The sequence below is a fragment of the Oncorhynchus mykiss genome, chromosome 11 (genome assembly GCF_057628025.1).
Source record: "Oncorhynchus mykiss isolate SJ-2025 chromosome 11, ASM5762802v1, whole genome shotgun sequence".
Taxonomy (NCBI): Eukaryota; Metazoa; Chordata; class Actinopteri; order Salmoniformes; family Salmonidae; genus Oncorhynchus; species Oncorhynchus mykiss.
The window spans coordinates 41568394-41582866 of NC_143032.1; the positions used below are offsets into that span (position 1 = coordinate 41568394).

General features: G+C 41.7%; 1 pseudogene; it reads left to right on the top strand.

Moving 5' to 3' along the window:
• Positions 1-3691: 3691 nt before the first annotated feature.
• LOC110535016 (peroxisomal multifunctional enzyme type 2-like) lies at positions 3692-9871 on the top strand (annotated as a pseudogene).
• The last annotated feature ends 4602 nt before the right edge of the window (positions 9872-14473 follow it).

Here is a 14473-nt window from a genome sequence, read left to right on the forward strand (position 1 = left end):
CCCGGCACAGCCAGAAGAGGACTGGCCACCCCACATAGCCTGGTTCCTCTCTAGGTTTCTTCCTAGGTTTTGGCCTTTCTAGGGAGTTTTTCCTAGCCACCGTGCTTCTTCACCTGCATTGCTTGCTGTTTGGGGTTTTAGGCTGGGTTTCTGTACAGCACTTTGAGATATCAGCTGATGTACGAAGGGCTATATAAAATAAATTTGATTGATTGATTGATATCAGCTGATGTAAGAAGGGCTATATAAATACATTTGATTTGACAAACATTGGAAGTAGAATGGGCTTACTAAAGAGCTCAGTGACTTTCAATGTAGCACCGCCATAGGATGCCACCTTTCCAACACGTCAGTTTGTCAGATGTCTGCCCTGCTAGAGCTGCCCCGGTCAACTGTATGTGCTGTTAGAAAAAGGCGACATTGTTGTACTGCTTTTAGAATATCAGGGTTTATTCTCAGATGTGCCAACTCAGACAAATATACTCAAGCATGACATTGACGTTTCAGACTCTGCCCTAATCAAACAACATGCCTATCGAGTGAATCCTAAAAAGAGAGCGAAGCTCTGCAGTGAGGCGGAGTTCATGCTTGAACACGGCATTGCACAACATGGCAACAGTACTTGGAGTTCTCCCTGTATTTTAGTACCTAAGCCGAATGGGTCTCTACGGTTTTGTTTAGATTTTTAGGAAACTCAATACCGTTACTTATTGAATCAAGACATTAAAGCTTTTCATTTGTTATTCATTTCTAAAATGTTCTACAAACCAAATTTCACTTCTGACATGATGGGGTATTGTGTGAAGATCAGTGACTCAAAATGTATATTTAATACATTTTAAATTCAGACTGTAACACAAAATGTGGAAAAAGTAAAGGATTGTGAATGCTTTCTGAAGGTACTCTATTAAAGTCAGCGCCGGTTCCAGGCATAAGCAACATTAGCGGTCGCAATTTACTATTGAGTGTAAGAATATTACACCAGGCGCAAAATTTCTTCTCCACACACGGTTAATGACCTTGGAAGAGATATTAAAGGGGGAGGGAAGCGCTCCGCTGCTGATAAAGTCAATGAAGAGATAAAAGCCAATGGAGGCAAAGCAGTGGCTAACTATGGTGGGTAGTTTGGACCTAGTTATCTTCCTTCATTCGAAATGTTACACATGGTTCAAGATAGTCTCGTGTGGCCATCCTTCTGAATCCTGTTTGGAGGCCTGGAATCTGAGGCTAAGTTCATGGCTATGTAGGCAGTTTGCATGTTTAAGGACAGTATTACAGAGCCTTGATGCAGTCTCAAATTCCATCCTTCCAGTATCCAATTACACCTCCTTATGTTTTTTTTCCACCCTCATTGAAACTACCAGGGCATTGTACTGTAGACCAGGGGTTCCCAAACTTTTTCACTCTGGGCCCCCCTTCCAGCATTGGGGAACATCTCACTCCTCCCCCTGTGAGTGCAAGCATGCGCCACATCTATTTCTATGAGCACAAGTACAGTTCATGGCACAAACTGTTCACTCCCTTTTTGTTGGGGGAGAGAATTTTGCAGGTTTAAAGCTTATTTCTTGCAATTCTACACATTTTGTCATGGTGCAAAGAAAATGTTGCAGTTTTAAATCAAATTGCAATTCTATACACTTTTCCCATGTCTAATGTGTATTCATGTGTGTATTCAGGGGGACACTCTTGACCCAAACTGCTACAGACCTATATCTATCCTACCATGCCTTTCTAAGGTCTTCGAAAGCCAAGTCAACAAACAGATTACCGACCATTTCGAATCGCACCATACCTTCTCTGCTATGCAATCTGGTTTCAGAGCTGGTCATGGGTGCACCTCAGCCACACTCAAGGTCCTAAACGATATCTTAACCGCCATCGATAAGAAACATTACTGTGCAGCCGTATTCATTGATCTGGTCAAGGCTTTCGACTCTGTCAATCACCACATCCTCATCGGCAGACTCAACAGCCTTGGTTTCTCAAATGATTGCCTCGCCTGGTTCACCAACTACTTCTCTGATAGAGTTCAGTGTGTCAAATCGGAGGGTCTGTTGTCCGGACCTCTGGCAGTCTCTATGGGGGTGCCACAGGGTTCAATTCTTGGACCGACTCTCTTCTCTGTATACATCAATGAGGTCGCTCTTGCTGCTGGTGAGTCTCTGATCCACCTCTACGCAAACGACACCATTCTGTATACTTCCGGCCCTTCTTTGGACACTGTGTTAACAACCCTCCAGGCAAGCTTCAATGCCATTCAACTCTCCTTCCGTGGCCTCCAATTGCTCTTAAATACAAGTAAAACTAAATGCATGCTCTTCAACCGATCGCTACCTGCACCTACCTGCCTGTCCAACATCACTACTCTGGACGGCTCTGACTTAGAATACGTGGACAACTACAAATACTTAGGTGTCTGGTTAGACTGTAAACTCTCCTTCCAGACCCATATCAAACATCTCCAATCCAAAGTTAAATCTAGAATTGGCTTCCTATTTCGCAACAAAGCATCCTTCACTCATGCTGCCAAACATACCCTTGTAAAACTGACCATCCTACCAATCCTCGACTTTGGCGATGTCATTTACAAAATAGCCTCCAATACCCTACTCAACAAATTGGATGCAGTCTATCACAGTGCAATCCGTTTTGTCACCAAAGCCCCATATACTACCCACCATTGCGACCTGTACGCTCTCGTTGGCTGGCCCTCGCTTCATACTCGTCACCAAACCCACTGGCTCCATGTCATCTACAAGACCCTGCTAGGTAAAGTCCCCCCTTATCTCAGCTCGCTGGTCACCATAGCATCTCCCACCTGTAGCACACGCTCCAGCAGGTACATCTCTCTAGTCACCCCCAAAACCAATTCTTTCTTTGGCCGCCTCTCTTTCCAGTTCTCTGCTGCCAATGACTGGAACGAACTACAAAAATCTCTGAAACTGGAAACACTTATCTCCCTCACTAGCACCAACTGTCAGAGCAGCTCACAGATTACTGCACCTGTACATAGCCCACCTATAATTTAGCCCAAACAACTACCTCTTTCCCAACTGTATTTAATTTATTTATTTATTTTGCTCCATTGCACCCCATTATTTTTATTTCTACTTTGCACATTCTTCCATTGCAAAACTACCATTCCAGTGTTTTACTTGCTATATTTTATTTACCTTGCCACCATGGCCTTTTTTGCCTTTACCTCCCTTCTCACCTCATTTGCTCACATTGTATATAGACTTGTTTATACTGTATTATTGACTGTATGTTTGTTTTACTCCATGTGTAACTCTGTGGCGTTGTATCTGTCGAACTGCTTTGCTTTATCTTGGCCAGGTCGCAATTGTAAATGAGAACTTGTTCTCAACTTGCCTACCTGGTTAAATAAAGGTAAAATAAATAAATAAATAAATAAATAAAAATGTGATTTTTGAGTGACAAAGAAATTACAACAATATCTATGGGCTAAAAAAACGAAAAAAAAAACTTTAGCTGACATGGGCTAGTTGATCTGGCCATTTCTGACAAGTTATAAATAATTCAATCAAATCAAATGTTATTAGTCACATGCACCGAATACAACAGGTGTAGACCTCACAGTGAAATGCTTACTTACGGGCCCCTAACCAACAGTGTAGCTTCAAATAGAATAGAGAATTGAATGACAAATATAGTTACGGTCTAAGTAGTAATGAGATTGACCAGGTCCTGTATCCATAAAGTGTCTCAGAGTAGGAGTGCTGATCTTTGTTTAGGTCCCCCCTGTCCATATCACCTTATTCATTGGGATCTGAAAGGCAAAACTGATCCTAGATCAAGATAACCACCACATAGTGATCATTACTTTTATTTCTTATTCTTATCTGTATTTTTTAAAACTGCATTGTTGGTTAGGGGCTTGTAAGTACGCATTTCACTGTAAGGTCTACACCTGTTGTGTTCGGCGCATGTGACTAATACAATTTGATTTAATGCAACATTCGTTCCCTGTATTTCAGATCTCCTCCATAGAGTTCACCTGAGAGGCTCCTTCATGGTCACTAGAGCTGCCTGGAACCACATGAAGTAAAGGTCAAGGGTCAGACACAGCACCATGTTGCCTATTTAAAATGAAATAGAGCAGAATCCTCTGCTGAAATCCAAATTACCCCCTAGGCACTCCTGTAGGGATAGGCATAAGCAACATAGCAATTGCTTAATCTTGCCTTCTGATAGCTTGGTTTGAATTCTCACCATATTGCTGCCACCTATTCAATCGAGTGCCTATGGGTTGATTAGCCAGTTAGTACATACTAGCAACACGCATTACAACCAAACCAGACAGGCAAATTCAGGGCAGCTAAGACAACCCAAGCCAAGGACAAATTGCCTTAAATCTAAAGTTTTATATAAACCATAGCTGAATGGATCTCTTTACCAATCCATATTTCCCAGGGAAAAAGTAAATCCACCTTCAAGAAAAAAACAAAAGAACATCTAATGCGATAGACCATATGACTGGACAGGAAATAGAAAGCATCAACTGAATGTTAAATGTGTTTCCTGTCAGGTATTTTGATGGTCTGTATTGTCTACTTGTTGAATGTTTGAAGTCTTGATTTATGGTTGTTTGTAATGTCTTGTTAATTGGTGCTTAACCCCAGGAAGATTAGCTAGCGTTACATCATTAGCTAATTGGGATCCTAATAAAAATTACAAAAATTAGGATGCAGGGTATAGAGCAGGGCTAGGCAATCCTGGTCCTGGAGTGCCGCAGACACGTCATGTTTTTGATTTAACCCGACCTGGAAGACCAGGTGTGTTGAATTTAGGCAATCACTGAAGTGATCAATTAGCTCAGTTGGTCAGGGCTGTGTTCAGTACATTAAAAACGTAATAGAATGTTCAATTGATCGGAAACGGTGCTGTACTGAAGGACCAGTTGAATGGTTGGGTTGTGGGGTCAAAATGCACTGCTGCCCTTTAAATACGTCACACATTGCTTCAAGCCACAACTCGGCACACCCAGCGAACGGCGTAAACGTATCGCCGTTTTTTTTTCAAAAACGTACAAGAGCGTTTTGGGAAAACGTGTCGTTCAGTACAAACCGTACCATAGAGTAGCAATTGTTAAAGCAAACTGAATGCACCCCTGATGTGGTGCTTAGTTGGAACAAAATCCTGCAGTACCTGCGGCACTCCAGGAATAAGGTTGCCTATAGAGCATATAGCTTTGAACATCTGTTGCAGGTTTTAGCACAGGTGGGCCCTTCCTTTAAGTATGTTTTGTTTGTGATCTTTGTTGACTTTTGGCAGGCAGTGAAGTGGTCTGATTTCTTTGCAGTTGCTGTGTCATATTGTGTTTTCTTGTTATTGCTGCGTGACTGCACCAGCCGTGGCACATTGATTCAACACTGTCGCACTGAATTAAACTGACATTTTATGGTGCCTTGTCTGTGCCCAGGATCGTTATGACATTATTGGCTGCTGGCATCTATGGCAATTTTGGCCAGGCGAACTACAGCGCGGCGAAGCTGGGACTGGCCAACACCCTGGCCATCGAGGGTCAAAAGCACAATATCCACTACAACACCATCACCCCGACCGCGGGCTCGTGCCTCAGAGACTGTTATGCCCCCAGGTCAGAGGAGTCCCTGAGAAACGGCTCTAAACACAGGCTGAGCAGCACACATTACTGTCATCTTATTAAGGCTCAATGATTTGAGTTGATCTGTTGCATAATTATGCAATATTACATGTGTTACAATTAATATCGACATGTAAATGTGATACTTGAAGTCACCTGCTATTGTCAAACAAATGCATGCACAAAATGAGTAAATAGAGATGAATCAATCATACACTGAAAAAATGACCTTGTTGATTTGTGGATTGAGCATTTACTGAGGCGTCGTAGATTGTTTTGATGCCTCTGCTTGGCAGACTGGCATCTGTGATTTTCTTCTTGGTATCTGCCACATGATGTCCTGTTATACCCAGTATGAAAGTTGAGTGTGATATTGTCCCATATGTCAGTAACCTTGATTTCCCTAGAGTTTAAGAGACAGATTCAATAACATAATGTTTGATATCAAAACAAAGGGCTAGCTTAACATCATGATTTGTATACTCTGTCATGTCATAACATTAGCAACTAACTACTATACTTTTTCTGTCATAGATCTCTTGGAGTCCTTGAAAGCCGAATACATTTCCCCCTTGTTCTATGGCTGTCTCATGAGCAGTGTCAAGAAAATGGAGGCCTGTTGGAGGTTTGTAAGAGAAATGTATCACATGTTTACTATGCCTTTCATCTTACTCTGAATGTTTACTGATTATTCTTGTGATGTTCTCTCCCTGTTCAGGTTGGGGCTGGCTGGATTGGAAAATGTATGTAGAATTTATTATTCTCCTTTGGGAGTATTTGCATTGTTCTACAATATTCAATTTCCACAAATGTGCGTGTGTGTGTAGTGCGATAAGAGCGTTCCCAGGGCCACATCGTTGGGCACAAGAACCAAAGCATGTCTCCTGAGGCAGTGCGACACCAATGGGACAACATCTGTGACTTCACCAATGCCACCAAACCTGCCAACATCAGTGGTAACAAACTCACACAGCCCATAACACCTACGCCATATTTTGCCTCTGCCAGATATGTTACTGATAATTGCCATTGAATTCAAACCGACATACGTTTTTTCAAACAATAGTGCAAAATGTAGAAAATTAATAGGTAGATTTAGATCAAACATCAGAATAATATTCCGCCTGCAGTGAATGCCAGAACTCTTTTGATGTTGTAACCATTGAGGCACTGTACTGAAACTGATTTCATGGGAGAAGGTCCAAGTTCTAAACAGTATGCTGCAGTGTAAACAAAGAGGAGCATCAGTGCACAAACCGATGAGAGAAAAGAGACAAGCTAGCTTTCCAGTGAACAAACACATTGGCTTGTGCTGCTATGACACGGAATGTAAATTACACCACCACCAGTCCCCCCATCTTTGAACAAAGGGAAAAGTACAGTTTAGTATCTAGCGGTGCAGTGCGCCTTAGGGGTCAGGCAGAGACAAGAACATGGCAAGTGTTCATCATTATTCCCTCTTCTCTCTCCCTCGGCTTGCCCTTGGATGTGCAGCAGCAGCATGGGGGTAGAAGTCTCCCAAAGAGTGCCTCATTACCATGACTTTGTAGTGCTCTTTATTTGTGCCTTTTATAAGAGTACTTTGTTCAATAACAGCTTTATTGAGTGATTGTAATTAGTCTCCTCTCTTCCCTGTTGCCGGTTAAGAGTCACTGGCCACGTTGGTGGAGGTGCGGTCAGGAACCGTCCCCAACTCCATCAGCGCTATTGTCGCCACTGCTGCATCCGGGATCAGTCCTGTGAGTGGAGAGGTCAACCGTACTGGGCTGGAATGAAGTGACATTGTGCCTGTTGGTGACAGATGGCCCCATAATGATGCTCTGTGGTCTCCTACTGTGGACCAATGTCTTCAAAGACACATGTTTGTCTGTTTGGAGTGTCTTTCTGAAGCAAAGTGGCCAAGTCAAACTCTCTCTGGCTGATGTCAGTCAGTGTGTCTCCAGCTGGCCTACAGGGTCTGGTTCTGTCGAAAGGCAATGATGTGTAACATCACTTCATACTGTGCTGATTTTAGCTGTGCTTCCCCTTCAGATGGAGGCAGTGGGACAGAAGCTTCCAGAGTCATCCTTCAGCTACTCCCAAGCTCAGTGCATCCTGTATGACCTGGGAGTGGGCCTGTCCACCAAGGACGACGACCACCTCAAGTTCCTGTGTGAGGGCCACGAGGGCTTCAGCTGTCTGCCTACCTTCGGTGTCATCCCCTCCCAGGCAGCCATGATGTAGGGCTGGGCTCTGTGCCTAGACTCAACTTTGACCTCACCAAAATCTCAAGGAAACACTCATCCGACACAGTATTGGCAACCATCTATTGGTTTAACACACTGAATAACACTAATGGTGTTGCTGTTTGCACACAGTTCATTCAGTGGGTAAATCTGGCATTTTGATAGCTTAAAATGTTCTATTGCTTGAAAAGGAATGGGAAATACTAACTGAAACCACTATGTAATTATCTATGAACTCACCTTTGTTCGTTCTGATATTGTCACTCTCTCGCAGTTGTTGCATGGAGAGCAGTAGCTGGAGCTTTTCCATTACCCACCTTGGGTCTGTCCCAATACAGATTCTAAGTATCTCTAAGCACAACATCATTTTCTGCTGACAAAAGCCTGTGATTTAAAATAGTTTTGTCTGCATTTGCAGGAAATCTGACCTTTCAGGCTGCAGACGCAAGATGTGTTAGGCAAAGGATTTGGAGCAGTCATTCTCCTGGATGGTTAGTTGTGTTACTCTTCCTTTTCCCTGACAATTAGAGTGAAAAATTGTGTTGAGCTTCTGTTGAGGTATATATTGAGAATAACTATTTTTGGTTGATGTTCCACAGGGTTGCATGAGATGAGCAGAGAAATGACTCGGTGGGATTAATTAAACAAATAGCGGAGGAATTTAAGAATTGAAGGTAATCAAATATATGCAATCTAGAGATTGTTTCAGAAAAAGCTGAAATAACATTTTCTCTACTTGTCGTGTGGAAGATCTTTATAATTTCTCATTATTGGTGACTCTGAACAACATAGCTGTCTTTCTCCACAGTCCACACGTACAGTGGGAAAGGGTTGGTGTTCTACAACCAGTACTCACTGTTTATCATGGGGGCTGGTGGATTTGGAGGAAAGAGAACATCTGATAAAGCAATGGTAACTCTTCCAATGGTAACTCTTCCAGACATTTCAGAAGTACCATTATTGTTCTAGAACAAAATGGTTGATACCTACCATCTTCTTTAACTTCTCTTTGGTAGGGGGTAGTATTTTCACGTCCGGATGAAAAGCGTGCCCAAAGTAAACTGCCTGTTACTCAGGCCCAGAAGCTAGGACATGCATATAATTAGTAGATTTGGATAGAAAACACTAAAGTTTCTGTCTGTGAGTATAACAGAGCTGATATGGCAGGCGAAACCCAGAGGACAAACCATCCAACAAAAAAAAACAATTTCACCTACCAGTGTTTTTCAATGGCTGTCACTTTTATTATAAGGCGAGAACGTTGTTTTTCACGCTCAACAGTTTCCTGTGTGCATCAAGAATGGTCCAACACCCAAAGAACAGCCAGCCAAATTGACAACTGTGGGAGGCATTGGAGTCAACATGGGCCAGCATCCCTGTGGAATGAGGATGACAAATTGAGGCTGTTCTGAGGGCAAATGTGTGGGGGGTGCAACTCAATATTAGGAAGGTGTTCCTAATGTTTGGTATACTCAGTGTATATCACAATATACATTGGCCTAGAATCAATCTATGCAGGGACTTGCTTCCATTCAGCCACAAGAGCATTAGTGAGGTCGGACACTGATGTTGGGCGATTAGGCCTGGCTTTGGAGGCTGTTATAGCAGCAAAAGGGGGACCAACTCCATGTGAATGCCCATTATTTTGGAATGATATGTTCAATGAGCAGGTGTCCACAAACTTTTGGTAATGTAGAATTTGTAGAATTTACTGCATTGTGTTACGCTGTATATCAGTGGTAAAAACAAGGAACCAGAGCAAAGGCACCATGTGCCTCACCACAGCAGCACCTCTCCCCATCTGCAGGCTCCCGAGCCAGGGCATATTGATGGGCATCCCTGGACTGCTGTGGGTGTAGGGGGTGGTGCCGTGGAGGGTGTTGATGTCGTCATGGAAGTCCTCACTTATGCCAGAGAGAGACAAAGTTTGAGAGGACGCTGCCAGACAGAGAACAGTATGAACACAGCGCTGACTGGAGCCAAGGGCTGGGACACGATGCCGTCTCACCATAGATTGTAATACTGTGCATTCAGAAAGTATTCAGACCCCTTGACTTAATCAACATTTTGTTACGTTAGCCTTATTCTAAAATGTATTAAATAAATACAAAAATCCTCAATCTACACAGAATACCCCATAATGACAATGAACAGGTTTTTAGAAATGTTTGTAAAAAAATATAAATATTTTTTATTTTACAAACATTTCTAAAAACCTATTCATTGTCATTATGGGATATTCTGTGTAGATTTTTGTATTTATTTAATACATTTTAGAATAAGGCTAATGTAACAAAATGTTGATTAAGTCAAGGGGTCTGAATACTTTGAATGCACAGTATTATTTATTTATTTATTTAAATATGAAAAAATGTACTCGAAATTGAGCTGTAACGGATTTCCTCCTCTTCGTCTGAGGAGAAGTAAGGATCGGACCAAAACGCAGCGTTTTAAGTGTCCATATTGATTTACTCAAAACCACAACTGAACACTGGAACAAAATAATAAACCTGAAATATACAAAAACCGAAACAGTACCGTGTGGCCCAAACACGGAAACAAACACCCACAACTCAAAAGTGAAACCCAGGCTACCTAAGTATGATTCTCAATCAGAGACAACTAACGACACCTGCCTCTGATTGAGAACCATACTAGGCTGAACTCAAAACCCCAACATAGAAAAACACACAGACTGCCCACCCCAATTCACGCCCTGACCATACTAAATAAAAGGTCAGAACGTGACTTGAGCTCAGGTGCATCCTGTTTCTATTGATCATCCATGAGTGTTTCTACAACTTAATTGGAGTCCACCTGTGGTAAATTTATTTGATTGGACATGATTTGGAAAGGCACATACCTGTCTATATATGGACATGATTTAGAAAGAAACGCCCATATAAGTACTGACAATTGACAGTGCAAGTCAGAGCAGAAACTATACCATGAAGTCCAAGGAACTGTCCACAAATCTTCGAGAGAATTGTGATGAGGCATACAGTACCAGTCAAAAGTTTGGACACACCTACTCATTCAAGGGTTTTTTATTTTTTTGACTATTTTCTACATTGTAGAATAATAGTGAAGACGTCAAAACTATGAAATAACACATACTGTATGGAATCATGTAGTAAGCAACAAATCAAAATATATTCAATATATTGAAACTGGCTCTCATGAGGACCGCCATAGGAAAGGAAGACCCAAAGTTACCGCTGCTGCAGAGGATTCGAGTTCATTAGAGTTACCAGCCTCAGAAATCGACAATTAACTGCACCTCAGACTGCAGCCTAAAAAATGCTTCAGAGTTCAAATAACAGACACATCAACAGTTCAGAGGAGACTACGTGAATCAGGCCTTCATGGTCGAATTGCTGCAAAAAAATATTTACAAATAAAGGACACCAATAATCAGAAGAGACTTGCTTGGGCCAAGATACAAGAGCAATGGTCATTAGACTGGTGGAAATATGTCCTTTGGTCTGATGAATCCAAATTTGAGATTTTTGGTTCCAACCGCTGTGTCTTTGTGAGATGCAGAATAGGTGAACGGATGATCTCCGCATGTGTGCTTCCCACCGTGAAGCATGGAGGAGGACGTGTGATGGTGCTTTGCTGGTGACACTGATTTATTTAGAATTCAAGGCACGCTTAACCAGCATGGCTACCACAGCATTCTGCAGCGATACACCATCACATGTGGTTTGCACTTAGTGGGACTATCATTTGTTTTTCAACAAGACAATGACCCAACACACCTCCAGGCTGTGTAAGGGCTATTTGACCAAGAAGGAAAGTGATGGAGCGTTGCATCAGATGACCTGGCCTCCACAATCACCCGACCTCAACCCAATAAAGATGGTTTGGGATGAGTTGGACCGTAGAGTGAAGGAAAAGCATTCCAGGTCACTACCTCATGAAGCTGGTTTAAGTAAAATGCTGAAGGATGGGGTAGGAGAAATGTAACCACTCTAAAATTCATAGACAGCTATGGATGCTAGGACAGACCATCCATGATATCAAAATTATAGTTTTAAAAGTGTGCAAAGCTGTCATTAAGACAAAGGTTGGCTACTTTAAAGAATTTCAAATATCTTTTGATTTGTTTAATACTTTTTTGGTTATTACATGATTCCATATGTGTTATTTCATAGTGTTGATGTATTCACTATTATTATACAATGTATAAAATAGTAAAAATCAAGAAAAACCCTTGAATGAGTAGGTGTGTCCAAATTTTGACTGGTACTGTATATGGAGCACACTGTAAATGTTTAATCTTATCTGAATGAGGAGAAGTTTTGCACAGCAGATGGCCGGAGGCAAATGTCAAGTGTTGATCCATTTAACACTATTAAATACAAATACAGTGCTGCTCACCCTCTGGTTACAATAAAGAATTCAGAAGCTACAGTATAGATAAAGCGCAGAAGTGTATTCTGACATCAAAGAACCTTCATTAGATATTAAATGAGTTGGGACTGAGATGGAGGCAGAGGAGTTCCATTTCTTACAGGGGGAAAATTGCTAACACTGCTATCCTGAAGGGCCTATTATAGTGCATTGTACCTGCTAAATCCTCTAAGCTTGCATGAAAAGAGCCGTTTGCTGTAACATTACACCGATTTCACAAGTCTACAGGCTTTTTTTTGGTGGACAGAGCAGATTGAATGAACTGTGAAAATGTCTGCGGCGTGACAATATAAAAAGCCCAGCGTACTTCTAACAAAAATGTTCAGATGTTCGCCAGAAGGAATCATCGACTATGGGTTAACTTTAGAGTGAACCTTTTGACAAACCTCTTAACGACTGTTGTGGGTGTATTCGAAAGCATTAGCACGAAGCAAGTGTTACATTAGAAAAAGCTAATTTAGTCTGACTGCATTGCTTCATTGTACACACGAGGGGGAACTGTTGGGCACACTTCAAAACAAAGTACTCACTCATTTACAGATCTGTGAGCTTGAAATGCCAAGGGCAATTCATACAACCGCTGTACATTTTTCTTTAAATGAATGAGGCTGATGCAACAGATCAGAGCCCAGTTTCCTAAAAGCAGCAATCAGCTGTTGAAACAAAGGCCACTCCCGCCCCCCGTTTTTGTAAAGAGCTGAAGGATGGGGTAGGAGAAATGTGCCCACTCTCAAATTCATAGAGCTTTGGATGCAAGGACTGACCATCCATGATATCAAAATTATATATTTTATATCATGATTTACAAACATTGGCGTAAAATAAGCTTATATTTTGGGTTGTGATGGTGTATGACTGTTGAACTAAGCTTATGAGGAATTTCTGGGTTATATTCTTTAAGAATCAATGGGTGTGTGTGTGTCAGTGGGTGTGTCCATAGCTTGCCTGCCCATACCATAACCACACCACGTGGCTCTCTGTCCACAACAATGACATCAGCAAACCACTCACCCACACAACGCCATACACGTGGTCTGCAGTTGTGAGGCCAGTTGGACGTACTTCCAAATTCTGCACAGCTTCTTGATATGCCACACCTGTCAAGTGGATGGATTATCTTTCCAAAGGAGAAATGTTCACTAACAGAGATGTAACACAAATTTGTGCACAAAATTTGAGAGAAATAAGCTTTTTGTGCGTATGGAACATTTCTGGGATCTTTTATTTCAGCTTATGAAACATGGGACCAACACTTTACATGTTGCATTTATATTTTGGTTCAGTGTAGTTTAAAAATGCTGACTGCCTCCACTCAGATTGCAAGGTGGGTATGTCAATAGGCACTTGTCTTTCTCACCACTCGTGACCATTTGATCTGAACGAAACGTGCCTGGAGTATGTGAACAGAATCAATTCTTTAGACGTTAATGTTAATTATTCTGCATTATTATTGGTCTAACATGACTGGCGTTTAACATATTTATGTAATAAAAAAGTCTCATTCAAGTTTGGCTACATTTTCTGGCATATCCCTTGTGCGCGAGCGTGTGTGTGTGTGTGGACATGAGGCTGTAGCCAATACGCAAGTCAACTAGGCAGTGGAAATTATACTAAATATAATCACGTCACCAAATAATTGATTAAAACACACTATTTTGCCTTGAAGGTCTAAAGCAGCCTCAACAGCGCTCTGTAGGGTTGCATCATGGTGTAGCCGGGGGACAGCTAGTTTCTGTCCTCCTCTGGGTACATTGACTTCAATACATAACCTAGGTTCTCATCTCTTCCATAGACTTACACAGTAATTATGACAATTTCCAGAGGACGTCCTCCAACCTATCAGAGCTCTTGCAGCATGAACTGACATGTTGTCCACCCAGTCAAAGGATCAGAGAATTAAACTAGTACTGAAAGCATAAGCTACATCTAGCTAGCACTGGAGTGCATAAAATATGGTGAGTAGTTGACTCAAGAGAGAAAGACAACAGTTTTGAACAAATACATTTATTATTAAAAATGGAGAAGCAAGAGAGCTAGAATCTTTTAAAACTTTCACATACTTAGCTAACAAATGCAGCTAGCTAGTTTAGCCTACTCTAACAACCAGCTCAAACAGACAGGGATGCTATGTTAGCTAGCTGGCTATACAACACTGGAACTCTTCCAGGTCAAGGTAAGCTTTTGGTTTTATTAATTTCCATCTGGG